We start from the raw sequence: 15,866 nt of genomic DNA, 5'->3' as shown, positions 1-15,866 counted from the left end.
GGTGATGGTGATGTTGATGGTGATGATGATGGTGATGGTGATGATGGTGATGATGATGGTGGTGATGATGATGGTGGTGGTGATGATGATGGTAGTGGTGAGGTGATGATGATGGTAATGGTGATGATGGTGGTGGTGGTGATGGTGGTGGTGATGATGATGGTAGTGGTGAGGTGATGATGATGGTGGTGGTGATGATGGTGATGGTGATGGTGGTGATGATGATGGTGGTGGTGATGATGGTGATGGTGATGGTGGTGATGATGATGGTGATGGTGATGATGGTGATGGTGATGATGGTGATGATGGTGATGGTGGTGATAGTGATAATGATGGTGATGATGATGGTGATGTTGATGGTGATGATGATGGTGATGGTGATGATGGTGATGATGATGGTGGTGATGATGATGGTGGTGGTGATGATGATGGTAGTGGTGAGGTGATGATGATGGTAATGGTGATGATGGTGGTGGTGATGGTGATGGTGGTGGTGGTGATGGTGGTGGTGATAGTGATAATGATGGTGATGATGATGGTGATGGTGATGGTGGTGGTGGTGATGGTGATGGTGGTGGTGGTGATGGTGGTGGTCGTGATCATGATGGTGATGGTGATGATGGTGGTGGTGATGCTGATGGTGATGATGATGGTGATGGTGATGATGGTGATGGTGATGTTGATGGTGATGATGATGGTGGTGGTGATGGTGATGGTGATGTTGATGGTGATGATGATGGTGATGGTGATGATGGTGATGATGATGGTGGTGATGATGGTGATGGTGGTGATGGTGATGTTGATGGTGATGATGATGGTGATGGTGATGATGGTGATGGTGATGTTGATGGTGGTGATGATGGTGATGGTGATGATGGTGATGGTGATGTTGATGGTGGTGATGATGGTGATGGTGATGATGGTGATGGTGATGTTGATGGTGATGATGATGGTGATGGTGATGATGGTGATGATGATGGTGGTGATGATGATGGTGGTGGTGATGATGATGGTAGTGGTGAGGTGATGATGATGGTAATGGTGATGATGGTGGTGGTGGTGATGGTGACAGTGATGGTGATGATACCTGACATTTACTGAGTACTCTCTATTTCTTAAGCATTGTTGCAAACACCTTACATATATTGACTCTCTTAATTCTCACAGCAAAACTATTAGGTTGATACTGTTATTATCCTCATATTACAGATCACAACACTCACTGTTTAAACCTCCCTGAAGACTTTTCATTCCACTTAGACTAGTCCAAAACCTAGCCCTTTACCCTGACCTCCAGTGACCTCTTAGATCTGTCCCCTGCCTGCTACTCTGAGTCTCCCACTCCTTCTCCTGCTCATCATGTTTCTTCCATCTATTCCTTCAACTCACCAAACTTAATTCCATCAGATCTTGTGCACCAGTTATTTTCTCTACTGAAAGCACTCTTCCTCTAGTCCAGTTGCTCCCAAAGCATGGTCCCTAGGCCAGCAGCAGCAGCATCACCTGGGACCTTGTTAGAAATGCAGTTTTCTGGTCTCACCCCAAATCTACTGAATCTGAAACCCTGAAGGTGGGATCTTGAGATGTGGGTTTTACTTAGCACTCCAGGTGTGTGTGATTCACCCGAGTTTGAGAATGGCTACTCTAGGTTTTCACGAGCAGGCTGCTCCTTGTCATCCAGGTTCCAGGTTACTCATCACATCTTCAGAGTCCCTCCCTAAACTCATCCTCCTCATGACTCTCTACCATGTCACCCAGCTTTATTTTCATCGTGGCTCTTACCATTACCCAATATTTTCCTGCTTGTTGAGGCATATGTTTGTCTGTGTGTTGTCTTTTCTACCTGTAATAAACTCTCTGAAAGTACAGACCTGCTGTTTATAGTCACGTCCCCAGCACCAAGCACAGAAACCAACACAGAAAGGGCTCAATAAGTATTTGATTCATTTGATAAATTGATTAATTAATTGGAACCCTATGCAGGCAAGACAAGAGTAATTGACTAAACTATAAAGCAGGGCAGTCCAGTCAAATGACGCTGGGAGCCAGCCAGGTTCTGTAATGGAAAGGCTGAATGTGAAGCATGGAGGTATGGAGGTGGCAGGGCAAATGAGTAGAGAGTATGTGGCTAAAGGATTCAAGTTCAATACTGAAAGGGTGGTATAGACCCAACAAAACCAATTTGTGAGCCAGATTCAGCCCAGGGGCTGCCAGTTTGTAATCCTTATTCTAAAGGCTTGACCTTGGCACTTCACTGAGGACATGCCTTTCCTCCTTAAATAAGACTTTCTGTTCCAAGAGCTTGAAAAACGCCTGCTTTTCAGCTTAAAAGCTGGAGAATTAGAAGGGAGCTTGGAAAAAATCCATTAACAATGAGAAAGTAAACCCTCGGGGAGGAGTTGTGTCTTTCCAGTCACAGAGAAAACTGGAGGAACCATTGGAACTTGGTTAAATACCCACACAGTAGCATGAATATGCAAAAACATTTATTGCAACCCTTTTCATAAACACCAAAAAAGGCTCTAAAAGTCCAAGAATACGGTATTGCTCAAATAAAACAGAGTAGAAAAATTATATGTAGTACTACCTAGTAGCAAATTTAAAAATTATATTTTAGAAGAATCTTTGATTACAGGCTGACTTGCACATGATGCCGGAGCACAGATGAAATAAGATTCCAATTTTATAAAAATAGCCTGTGTCCCAGCTGAGCCTGAACCTCTGGGATTTAGACCTGTCTTTGCATGTTAGAGAAACTCATTAAGCAAGTGTTTAATTGCATGAGTTTGTCTTAATGGAGGTAAGAAAACATCAAAGAGGACATTTGACAGAGAAATGGGAAAGGGATGTGGAGAGGACAGCAAAATACCTGTAGCCCCCAAGCCAGCTCCATGGGCACCTACCTGAACAGTAACAAGGGGCCTCAGGCAGAAACTGAAGGAGCTGTGCTCAAGGACTCAGTGTGACCAGGGCCCAAGCAGCACAGCAGCAGGCTCAGAGGGCACGCTGGGATGTTGAATAAAGATTAAGAGCATTTTCCATTTTCCACGTCTTTGTGTAGTACAGAGTCAAGTGGGGGTTCTGAGGACACAGGATCACTGTCGTTCCCTCAGTGGTGCCAGAAAGCAAGCTTCAGATGTCACCACTGTCGTAGTGGGCACTGACACAGACAGCATCGATCGAGGCCTGGAGATGTTTCCTGAGTAGGAGACAGCGTGGTGGGCACAGAACAGGAGGGCCCTCTTGTGAGTGCACATGAGACTCCCCCACCCTGAGCTCCCTGAGATCACTTGGGGAAACATTGAAAGGTCAGCTTAGCCGGGCACGGTGGGTCATGCCTGTAATCCCAGCACTTTGGGAGGCTGAGGCGGGCCGATCACGAGGTCAGGAGATTGAGACCATCCTGGCTAACATGGTGAAACTCTGTCTCTACTTTAAAAATACAAAAAAGTTAGCCATGTGTGGTGGCAGGCGCCTGTAGTCCCAGCTACTTGGGAGGCTGAGGCAGGAGAATGGTGGGAACCCGGGAGACTGAGCTTGCAGTGAGCCGAGATAGGCCACTGGACTCCAGCCTGGGCAACAGAGCGAGACTCCATCTCAAAAAAAAAAAAAAAAAAAAAAAAAAAAAAAAAAAAAAAAAGAAAGGGGAGCTTGGCAGTTGGAGGCAAAACAGCTATATATGAGTTCAGGGACCTCATTTGTACACATATGTTGATGTGGCAACTTGAGGATATTATTTGCATTTATATCACTGATTGTAAATATATCAAAATATCAACAGTTTCTCTGAGTGGTAGAATGGTGGAAGATTTTCATTTTCTGTTGGATAGTTTTCGCACTTTGTAATTTTTTTTTTCTGAACTGAACAGATATGACCTGATAACAAGAAAATTCAAATTTTATTATTTAAAAAATACATGATTGACAACATCAGGCATTTTTAGTAGTGAGCCAGAGAACTGGCTTCCGGAGTGAGAAGGCTGAAAAAGGCTCAGATCCATAAACGGTAACTAGATGGTATCCCCAAGACTGAAGAGTCCTCCATGTTGTGCTCTAAGATGGAAGTTCCCAATAGCTGCTGATTGTCATAGACCACCTCACAGCTCTTACTGTTTTTAATCCTTGTAACAGCTGTATGAGGTCTTATTAGCCATTAGGTAACACACCTAATCCGCAGTGGGATATTCATGCCTACGTTCTTTTGTCTGTGACTTTCCCCCATGGTTTTCTAAGGCAGATGATGCTTTCTAGATGCTGCCTTCTAGAGTATGAGATCTTCACCTGACTTGGGGGCAGTCTGTAAACCTCTTGGATTTAGATCCAGAGCTTTGCATGCATGTTCGTTTTTCTAATAGGATAACCCCGAGTTTTACTACCCCACCTCCAAAATTTAAGTACTCCTATTCTATGTTATTTGAAAGGCATAGGCTTTGGAAAAAAACAAAACAAAACATTAGAAATAGGAAATGCTTCTTGAACAGTAATATTTTGAGGATCTAATGGTAAGCAAATCAGAAACATGTGGATTAAATTTCCCTTAAATTGGGCATAAACCAAATAATATAAACAGTTTGGTAAAATTTGCTTGGGGTTTTCTCAAACCCAAACCATTTGAAAAGAAGAAAATGTTGGTATTTTTGATGAACCCTAAAGAGAGTCTATTTGGCAGATTATAGGTTGGGTGAGTCTGTTTGTGGCATTTCAACATAGCATGTTTTCCAGTTGGGGGCACTGGTTCATTTGGGGTTGATGTTAGATTTGCGGCATGGTGGGTGGACCGTGGTTGTGCTGGTGTACATTAGGGTGAAAGGAATACTCCACATCTCCCCATGCCGCAGTTTATTCTGGGTTGCTTGTTACCAAGAGGAGTTTGCCTATGGAAACCATCAGAGAACTATAGAGACTTGGAGGAGGTGGACCACTGTCTCCCCACCATGTCAGCCAGTCTGTGAAACCACATCTTCGAAGGTGAGCAGCTGCAGAGAGGGCCTGGCTGTGGGTATTGAGACCACTAATAGTCCTTCTGTTGCAGCTCAGTAGGAGAAAAAGAGGCAAGATGGCTTTTTGTTGCTTTTTTTTTTTTTAATGGAGTTTCAGTCTGTCACCCAGGCTGGAGTGCAGTGGTGCGATCTCAACTCATGGCAACTTCCATCTCCCAGGTTCAAGTGATTCTCCTGCCTGAGCCTCCCGAGTAGCTGCAATTACAGGCGTGTGCCACTGCGCCCAGCTAATTTTTAAATATTTTTAGTAGAGAGGGGGTTTTACCACGTTGGTCAGGTTGTTCTCAAACTCCTGACCTCAAACAATCTGCTCAACTCGGTCTCCAAAAGCACTGGGATTACAGGCATGAGCCACTGCGCCCAACCGAGGCAAGAGTTTTAATAGCTCTTTCGGCTCTAACAGATCATTGAGGTAGTGATCTGGTGCCAGCAGGTGCTAATACTCCAACAACACAATCAGATGCAGAGTAAGAGTCACTGATTGTGGCCGGGTGCGGTGGCTCACTAGGTGTTGCCTGGTTAGCAGTGTTGCCTCTCTAGGGAGGAGCAAGAGCCATAACAAATCATTTGCTCTCCCAAGGCCAGTTTTGCCTTTAGATCATATTCAGTGCTGGCAGATTACAAGGAGAAGGTATGGCCTTGTAGGGAGAGGAATATATGCTGGGGGAAAGGCAGATGCCATGAGAATCACCAGCCCTCACGGCCTGGCATCTGCAGGAAGAATCTTGGGTACATTCAATTTAACCAGCATTTAGTGGATGCTGACTCCTATAGGTGGACAACTCCACATTCATAACTCTACAGATTTTTCTCTCGAGGTCTGGAGTAGGCCCACATATCCACCCAACCTCCCTACTGGACAGCTTCACCCTCATGCAGCTATTCATTCAGCGAGTATTTATGGTGTGCCTCCATAGACGGACAATGTCATGTGCTCAGGATTTTGGGGTGAACAAGACACCCTTCTTGCTTGGCAAAAAGTGCAGTAGGGGAGCCAGACGTGTAAACAGGCAGTCACAGTCACCTACGCCCCCTCCACGCAGAAGGAAATGAGCAAGTCTGTTTTACTAAGATTATTCTCTTCTCTCTGAGCTGTGAAAACACATTCCAGATCACGAGAAAAGAAGCACCCATACACAAATCAGATCCCTCATTAATTGCACTTCATCTTGTAGCTTCTCATTCACTGCAGTACAGTGATGATCTGGTCATCTCCAGCACAGGTGCTGGGTTCCTGCATGTGCCACCTCTTGTGCCCACAGAGTGTCATAGGACCCTGAAGGCTGGCTCCATGACACATGGTATCATCCTGCTGTTGGTAACAGGCCCTACCAGCCATCCAGGTGCCCACACTTAGGTGCTTCATCCTCTCCTTCCTCCAAACCCACACCTCTTGCTGGCTTCAATGGTGGCATGGCCAGCTCCCAGCTATCTTTACTCCTCTCTCCCTTCAGGGTCACATCTCGGGTATTTTCAAGGCATGCCAATTAAAATTCTGCAAATCCATGACCTCTTTGCTCCACCTCTGTTCCCATGATACTTTTACCTTCTCCTGGACGGGCTTCCTCACTGGTCTTCCTGCTCAAGTTACTCCCTGCATCTCTCTACCCTTTATGCCAATCATCTACGATGCAAATCTCAGCATGTCACTTCCAGGCTCAGAATGCTTTCATGTCTCATTGGTAGCTTGGCATTATAGCTTTCCATGTTCTTGGTCTTGTTTTCTCTATTATTCCCCTTCCCTCCTTATGAAATGCACCAAGGTCTCACGTCATGGTATCTTGGCACATCATGTTCCCTCCAAACTTACCCCAGACCTCAGCTCTGATGCACTCCTTAGATATGCTCAAGCCCCTCTTCAGTGTTCCCAGCCCAAATGCTCCCCTCCACTGTTAACACTTGTTATAGGGGCTGTGAACAGGTTGGCCTCCCAATCTGGAGGGTGTGAGCCCCCTGAGGATGGGAACCATGCTTTCTGCAACACCGCAAAGCCCTCATGAATGAATGAATGGGTCCGACATTCTAGCTGGCTCTACAATGAGGAAAGGCTTCTAAATATTTTGTCCCTATGCCTGCGCCAGACCCAACCACGAGATCTTATCAGGAAGTCTGCCTCTGTTGTGGTGTCAATCTTCCAGCGTGACGTGAACCTTGGGGACCTGCTGGTAATCATTTGCAGCAGCCAAAAGTGCTCTTTAGAGAATGAGTCATTTGGTCGTTGCACACACAGGCTGGTGACCCGCAGAGAGTTTGTCTACAGACACCTTTGTGGGCAGCCGTTCGATTTCCTGAGCCTGAGGAGGCCTTTATTTTAGATTCCAAACTTTATTGCAACTTCTGAGTGACTGCCTTGACCCTATTGGTAACCTCACAGCACTTATAGTGATTCATCTCTTCAGGAAACTGTGTCTCCCCTGGGTCTGTCCCGTGATATTGGCGCAGGAATAGTGGCTGGGAGTGGGATTGGTGAGAGGGAAAAGCCTCTTTGCCATTTGCAGTCTCTTGAGTGGCCTGTGAGAAAAATATTTCCTTCACTGCGGGATTCAGCAACTGCACACCAGAATGAAAAGGTGAGGAGCTGGACCCCAGGCCCAGCCCAGCAGAGGATTGAAGGGAATAGCCAAGCTCACTGCAGCTCTCCCACTCCCCCCTTCCAGAAATCCACCCACTGGGCCATCTTGTGATCCCTAACCATCATCATTTAGATCTGTCTACTGGACCCAACATGTCCTTGACTCTCCCAAACTTACAGAAGACAGACGGTGTGGTGTCCTTTAAGGATGGCAAGTTCTGGAGTTATGCTTTTTATTGGAGAACAACATACATACAGGTAAGCACACAAGTCACAGGTGTGCAGCTCACTGAGTAGTCTCAAAGGCACAACTGATGCTGCATTCCCACTTTAGCTGCCCAAACTTCACAAGTCACATACCCCACCTGAGCCTCAGTTTCCTCAGTTCTCAAGTGCAGTTAAAAACCCATCTCTTCTAATTGGGCCTTCACTACAAGCAAATCTGAAATGCTACCCCTTGCCTGTCTCCTCACTTGGCTTTATTGTTGTTCATAAAGCCTATCATCATCTGATGTGTTACTTGTTGTTTGTTTAGATTGTTTATTTTCTCTCTCCCAATGAGAATGTCAGCTCCCTGGCCAGAAGAAATTGATTTCGCTCACCACTCCATCCCTGCAGCTAGAACGGTGCCTGTTCACTAAATCAATACTCATTGGATGAATGCAGACAGTGGTTTTGAGGACAGCTTGAATGCTTTAAAACTTGGGAAACATCATTAAGATGGTTAGTTAAAACAAAACAAAACAACAAATGGGTTGGCCAAGCTGTGGTGCAATTGGAACCCTTGTGTAATTGCTGGTGGGATGGGAAAATGGAGCAGCCACTGTGGAAATAGTATGAATGACAGTTCCTCAGAACATTAAAACCTAGACTTAACAATGATCTGGTAATTCAGTTTCCAGGTACACACCCAAAAGCACTGAAAGTGGGGTCTTGAACAGATATTTGTATACCGATGTCCGTAGCAACATTATTTGCAATAGCCAAAAGATGGAGACTACCCAAGTGTCCATCAATGTATAAACAGTCCACAAAATGGGGTCTAAATATACAATGGAATATTATTCAGCCTTAAAAATGAACTCAGTTTTCACACATGCTACAAGATGGGCAAACCTTGAGGACATTATACTAAGTGAAATGAGCCAGGCGCCAAAGGATAAACACTTTATGACCTCACGTACACGAGACACCTAGAGCATTGAAATTCATAGAGACAGTAGAATAGTGGTTTCCAGGGGCAGAGAATGAAGGGTTGTTGTTTAATGAATACAGAGTTTCAGTTGAGGAAGAAGAAAGTTCTAGAGATAGGTAGTGGTGATGATTGTACAACAGTGTGAATATACTTAGTGCTGAGGGTTGGACAATGAGTAAGACCAATTCCTTGGCCTTTAAGGAGCTTCTTATCAGGTGGAGAAGGCAGGTGATTAAAAAATAAGCATAGTAGGCCGCTCGTGGTGGCTCATGCCTATAATCCCAGCACTTTGGGAGGCTGAGGCAGGCGGATCATGAGGTCAAGAGGTCGAGACCATCCTGGCCAACATGGTGAAACCCCGTCACTACTAAAAATACAAAAATTAGCTGGGCGTGTTGGTGTGCACCTGTAGTCCCAGCCACTTGAGAGGCTGAGACAGGAGAATTGCTTGAACCCAGGAGGCTGAGGTTGCAGTGAGCCGAGATCACACCACCATACTCCAGCCTGGCAACAGAGCCAGACTTTGCCCCCACCAAAAAAGTAAGCATAGTAACATGTGATGAGAGGCAGGCTTGCAGAGGACAGGCAACATAAAGTGGTCACATGGATATGAGAGACTGGGAAGCCAAAAGAGAGTCGGGGGTGTCCAGAGAAAATGTTGGGGAGTGGAGTGGAGGGAGGGATGTGGGTGCATGAGATGACGCAGTGCCCTATGGACCAGCCTAAGGAATGCATACTTGATCCCGAGGGCAATAGGGCCACTGGAGAGATTTACATTAAAGAATGAATTAGAAGCCTTGCTTTGAGTGCCACAAGGAGAATGGATCGAAGGAGGAGAGAAGGTGGAAAGAGTTTGTATTAGGATCCAGGATGGAATCTATGTTTATCTCCAACACTCCTCGTCTGCTTTCTACCATACACAACGCTTTCTAGAATGTCAGGGATTAGACTTGTTTCCCCACCTATCATGTCACTAATACTCAGGAGTGCTAAGCCTTCACCAGGTGCATCCTGAACCCCATGGACCAGCCTTGGTCTGACTTAGCGTTGAACTTCCTAGAGGACTTGGAGTGACAGAGTGCAAGCCCTGCATGCACCTTGGATGTGTGGCACTAAGTGTGCGCTGAGAAGTAGAAGCGAAAGGCCATCGTCATTCGTCTTTGGGAAAGGTTCTCTGCTGCTGAGTTTTTAAAATAAGCTTCATGGCAGTTGCTGTAGGATTCGAATGTCACAACTGTAGTGAGGGAAATGAGGAAACGAAAGCTAGAAAGGGAGTGTCAAAGCTGTTGTAACTTGATTTGGGAGCTGAGACACTGACAGTCTGATTTGCATTTTGCAAAATTCTGACAGATCCTCACATGCCCACCCCATTCTCTGCTGGGGTTTATCGCATCCATTTCCCCTAGAGTGCTTCATAAAGAATTTAGGTCTAGAAGGCTTCATTTAGAATCCAGTTATTATCAGCATTAAGATCTGGGTTCCAGGAGAACATGAATTGCTCTCTGTTTAGTAGCGCAGAGCTGTAAGGGGGAGCTCTTTACTGCTGAATGCTATCACAGGCACACCCTAGTGATGTTGTACCCACCCACCTACAGACAAATTGCTGTTAGTCACTCAGAACTGAAGAGTCCTTATAGAGGTAACCATCTCACTGCAAGATAGGGAAACTGAGACCCGGGGAAGAGATGGATAGGCATGAGTCACTGGGAGAGCCAATCGTTAACTGGGAAAATATTTACTAAGCTCCTACCATGTGCTAGGACACTTGGGATTTAAGTGGCAAGTAAAATACTGGTCATCTTGTTGACTAGACAGGTCATTCGCTCCTACTTCTTGTTAAATGAGCCTTGGTTTGGATTTAAGTCGGTATCCTTTTCTATTTTATGGTAAGAAACCTGTGCTATTCAACTCCTTATTCTGTTTCAGAAACTATGTTGGATATTCTGCAACCATTACCTTGTCCAATTGTTGTCAAACAAAGAGATACATATTTATCATCCACGTTCTACAGATGGGGAAATTGAGCTCAGAGAGGAACACTGTCTTGCTCAGGGTAGCAGAGCTGGTGAAGTGCTGAGCTAGGATTAGAACTTATGTCTGCCTGTCTTCAAACCCTTGATTCTTCATCCTAATCCTGTGTCTCTGGCCAGTGGATCTTTATATCCTTAAGCTAAACCCTCTGAATTTTGCATCTTACTTGACCTCCAAGTGGCGGAAGCCCCCAAATTCTTCATTGAATGGGAACAAGTCCCCAGGTCCCATGAAAATTATTCTACAGGAGAAGGAGTTGGGAGCCCCTTTTCCTCTACTTTCCTTCCATGTGGACCCCTTAGAGTCAGAGAAAGACAGAACTGGTATCTGCGCCAGGACAGCTGGCTGAATAACTCAGCCTGATGCCTACCATTTAGTACTCTGTGCCAGACACTGTGCTAAGGGGTTTTCACACACCAACTCAAATCCTCACAACACCACCGTGAGATGGCTTCTGTCATTCTCCCTCTATTGAAATTGAGAAAACGGAGGCAGAGAGAGGTAATTCCATTTCCAGGGTCACAAGCTAGGAGAGGCAGGATTGGAGGGTCCTCATTTTGTCTGAGTCTAGATTTCAGTCTCCTTATAATTACTTTGTATGCTTAAGAAATTCCTGTTGACTGAGTGGTTGAAATTAATTTTTTCAAATCAGTCTTTCTATGTTCCCACGTCACTGGACTTTTTGAACCAGCCTAGAGAAGCCAGCAGCAGGCCAGGTGTATAGTATGTGTACTAGGTGAATGAGGAAGCCACCCAGGGGGGTTCCAGGGCAGAGAGAGCCATCTCCACACTGACAATCAGGTTCTGAGGACTCTAGCGCTCCAGGGGGAATGACGCTCTGCAGTTCATTCCAGTCTCACCCAGTTTTCCTCCCCTGCTTCAGTTCTTTGATTTGTAATGGCCTTAGCTCATTCCTTTACATTCTTCCCTTGGGGTTATGTCACTCATGGTGAACAAAGCGTCTTTTCAAGGACCCTGAAGAAATCAGATTATGCTATAGGCCCTGCAAATTAGAGGCCTGGAGAGGAGGTCTCTTATTTGAGGATAATCACCATCCCTTCTCTGTTTGACAACTGATTTCAAGATAATTAGAGCTTCACTTTCTTTACTGGGATCAGCTCTTTCTGTTTTCCCCTGTCCTTGCCCTACCAGCTCTGGAGCTGACTCTCATGGCAGCTTGCAGTCAGACAGGGGACATCTGTAAATTTGTGCTGGGCCACAGTCCCCTACCAAGAACTGTCAAAACAACTGCCATGGATACAGCCTTTAAAAATTGGCACTAGTGGCCCAGGTAAGATATGAGTTTAAATCTTCATTCATTCAACATCTTTACTAGACATGTGTTCAGCATCTTTAACACACACAACTCTAGGTGCTAGGAATATCACAATAGAAAATGAAGACCAAGGCCCTGCCTCGTGCAGCTTACTTCATAGTTGTGAAGACAAATAAAGGACATGAGGAGCTTGACTAACCAAGAGATAAAATAAATTTTAGAAATAAAGAAGTGTGTTCAGAAAGTGAAACTTATTACTCCTGGGTACAATAGTAAGAGTACCCATAATAACAAAATCATTATGATAATAACAATAGTCATATTTTAAGTAAAAATGAAATTATTTATTATTAGACTAGAATTTGCTGTATAGAAACTTGCTAAAAGTAAGTGATCAATGTCTAGGACTTGGAATTATTTTGTTAAATAGACCATTGGCATTTGATGTAGTCACAGGAAGTCAGAGTACCTGGGGAATGAGGTGTTTCATTGATTTGCTTTTCCTCTTGTTTTGTGTAAAATTCACTATTATTAATAGTAATAACAAATGATTACCCATTATCTTTCTAGGCCCCTGGATTGTTGTTCCAAATATTTAAGGATTTTTCAATTCAAGTCAATTAACATTTACGTCTATGAGGTCGGTGCTGGGATGAGAAGCAGGTGAAGAAATGGATCTCTATGAACAAGGAGACTTAGGAAATTGGAATGCCATGTACACACTTGCGAAGATTTTGGAAGTGAGAGTTTGTGTGTGTGCGTTTAGCTTGTTTTTTCCCTATAATAAATCTCAGTCTTATCTAGGCTTGTGCTGTATATGTTTACCTATGTGTCCTCCAGTAATTATTATTTACATGGTCAAATTTAAATAAATGAATACATAGCTGCACAATGGGAAAAAATTAGAAATTCAATTAGGAATTGACTAGTTTACAATCTCTGTTGGGATTATTTTAATGTACCTCTCAAAAGTGGAGAGATCAAGAAAGAAAAAAATAAGAACGATATAAAAAATTTGACTAATATGCACATTCACAAATTTGATGGGATTTGACATATATTTGACATATATACGGCCTTATATTCAATAAATATAATGTGTGTGTATTTCACACTCACATGGAATATTTGCAAATATTTATTTAATAGATATCAAGCCTATTAGAAGCCATAACAAATACTGAAGAATCAATATAATACAGACAACACTCTCTAACTGCAATGTGATAAAATTCAAAGCAAAAAGCAGAAAAATTATATGTGTGGTATATGCATATAATATATACATATATAGACGTACACATATACACAAACAACACACCTTTAGAAACCAAAAAAAAAAAAACCCACTTGTATATAATTAGTCAAAGAAGAAATTTTAATGAAAACTATCAAAGATTTATAGCAGATAATGAAAACATTACTACTGAAACACCTAGAGGGAAATTTACAGCCTTAAATACACATGTATTAGAAGGCAGGAAGAAGAGTTAATGAGATAATCTTTCAGTTCAGAAACAGGAGAAACAAAGCCCATTGGTTTAGGGCTGGAACACACCTGGAATACATATATAGATATTTTAAAACTGACTCACTGGTAAGCAGTCTAACATTCCATTAAACTTACATAAAGGAGGGTTGGGTCTGAAGGCAAATTAAAATAGCTCTAAAGAAAATCAAACCACACTATAATGTTGAAAAAAAAAAGAAAACTTTCATAGCAGAGGGTATAACAGCTAGCAATTGCTGTATAACACATTATCTCAAAATTTAGTGGCTTAAAATAACAGTTATTATCTCCCAGTGTTCAAGGGTCAGGAACTTGGTGTGGCTCGGGGTTTCTCACGAGGTTGTGGTGAAGCGTTCAGCCTGGGCTGCAGTCATCTGAAGACTCAACCAAGGTGTGGAATTTGCTTTCAAGTTCACTCACATGATTTATTTCAGGCAATACTGTTCTTCACTGGGTCTTCCTCACTCACTGCTGGGTGCCTTGCCCCCCACGCCTCTCCATAGGCATGCTTCCGCCACAGTAAGCAGTCTTAGAGACAGAAAGCCGGTCCCCAAGACAGAAGCCACAGTCTTTCATGACCTAGTCTCTGAAGCGACATGCCATCACCTTTGCCACGTGCAGTGGTCACACAGACTAACCATAGCACTATGGGGCATGCAAGGGTGGGAATACTAGGAGAAAGAGATCACTGGGGGCTGTGTGGGAGGATGCCTGCCGCATGGGCTTTCACTTGGCTGCTAACCCACGGCAGAGAATAGGTGAGAAAGATTAGTTCCATCTGGTTAAAATCGTTAGACTTACATTTGGGATTCAAATGATATTGAAATTTGAGGAGAGGTGCTGGATTCAGGATTGGATTTCTTGGCATTTGGATTGGAATTTTGGTGAATTCTTTTATTTTGCTTTCACTATGTACCTTTTAAAATACCAGTTTTCCCCCAAAATAACTTTAGCCCACCAAGCCCCTTAACAGATTTTGTCAATCCACTTTTCCCATCACTTTGAAGTTGATGTCTGCTTGAAAGGAAATTTGATTTAAATGTTTTTGATTCCTTTACATAAAAGTATTGAAACTCAAGTTACTAAGAACTATTTGATGGAGAGCAAGTCCTCCAATTTCATGTGAAAGTTGTCAAGTGGATAGTTCTCAAAAATATAAAATTGTGCTTTGCCAAAAAGTCAATAAAATACTGACTCAAAGAGGGTTAAGTTTAGCCACCCACAAATCAACAAGCCTTGCTAACTTTAGGCCAAACTTTTTTGGTTGATTAAAAATATCGAATCGACCATTTCCACCCACTCCTGAATTTAAATGAATTGTAAATCATTTTCTGTCTTGTAGATATATATACTGGCAAAAGTAAATGCTGAATTAAGATAATTCAATTTCTTTAAATACTTCTCAGTGACTTGAGCTTCTCGTCTCCGTTTCTTCCTGCTATAATCTATGCTACCCTGGGCACTGTTATCTTACTGAGATGTAGAGCCAATCTCACTTATCCCCTCATTTTATTTTTTTAACTTTTCACTGCCTTCTCATTACCCTCAGGTAGGTCTTACCACACCATTCGTGACTCTGCATCACATAGTCTCAACCTCTTTTCCTAACTCGTTTTCCTCCTCTCTTACGTGGGCTTACTGGTATAATAAGCAAACTTGCTATTGTTTGAATATGCCATGCACTTTCACACCCAAAGCCTATGCACACCCTGGGACACCCTTACCCAGTCTCAGGAGTAATCCCATTCCCTCTTCAAGGCACATTTAAAATATCATCTCTAACGCACCAGCTTCTTCAGTGCCCAATAATGCCTCCAATTTGATAGAAAATGGTCTAAAATTTTTTGGTCTCAAAAGCAGGTAATTTCAGCTTATCATATTCTATAAAATTTTGCATATACCCACATCGCAGCACTTTCCTAACTGCATTGTAACTAAATAGAGTATAGACTAGGGGATGCTAACTGCTTCAACAAATGTCCCTCCATTTGTAAAATAAGAATGATAATATCTACTCCTGAGGGTGTTATAAACAATAGTGGAGACTCTATATTGATTGTTTCTCTCTGGCACTGAAAGTGTTCTGGGCTTGTCTTGTCCTTAAAAAACAGAGTTTCCAGCATCTTCTTCCTTTAGAGGTATTTCCATTCATCCACCCACCCATCCATCCATCCATCCATCCATCCATCCATCCACCCACTCACTCGTCTATTCAGTCACCCATCTGTCCATCCATCCCTCCATCCATCATCTGGCATTCAGTAATTGTTTGGTGATGGTGA

The 15,866-nt window shown here is 43.4% G+C and overlaps 2 long non-coding RNA genes across 2 annotated transcripts in view; both read left to right on the top strand.

Moving 5' to 3' along the window:
- Window positions 1-15,866, top strand: part of LOC140709901 (uncharacterized) — a 47,020-nt gene that overhangs the window by 29,024 nt on the left and 2,130 nt on the right. The window lies entirely within an intron of this gene.
- On the top strand, window positions 11,972-12,877 carry LOC140709900 (uncharacterized). Its single transcript, XR_012090684.1, has 2 exons — window positions 11,972-12,089; window positions 12,645-12,877. It is a non-coding gene; the product is annotated as an uncharacterized lncRNA (long non-coding RNA).

Source organism: Chlorocebus sabaeus, chromosome 23 (assembly GCF_047675955.1).
Source record: "Chlorocebus sabaeus isolate Y175 chromosome 23, mChlSab1.0.hap1, whole genome shotgun sequence".
Classification (NCBI taxonomy): domain Eukaryota; kingdom Metazoa; phylum Chordata; class Mammalia; order Primates; family Cercopithecidae; genus Chlorocebus; species Chlorocebus sabaeus.
Note: the sequence above shows the minus strand (reverse complement) of the source record. Positions and strands in the feature narration are given on the sequence as shown.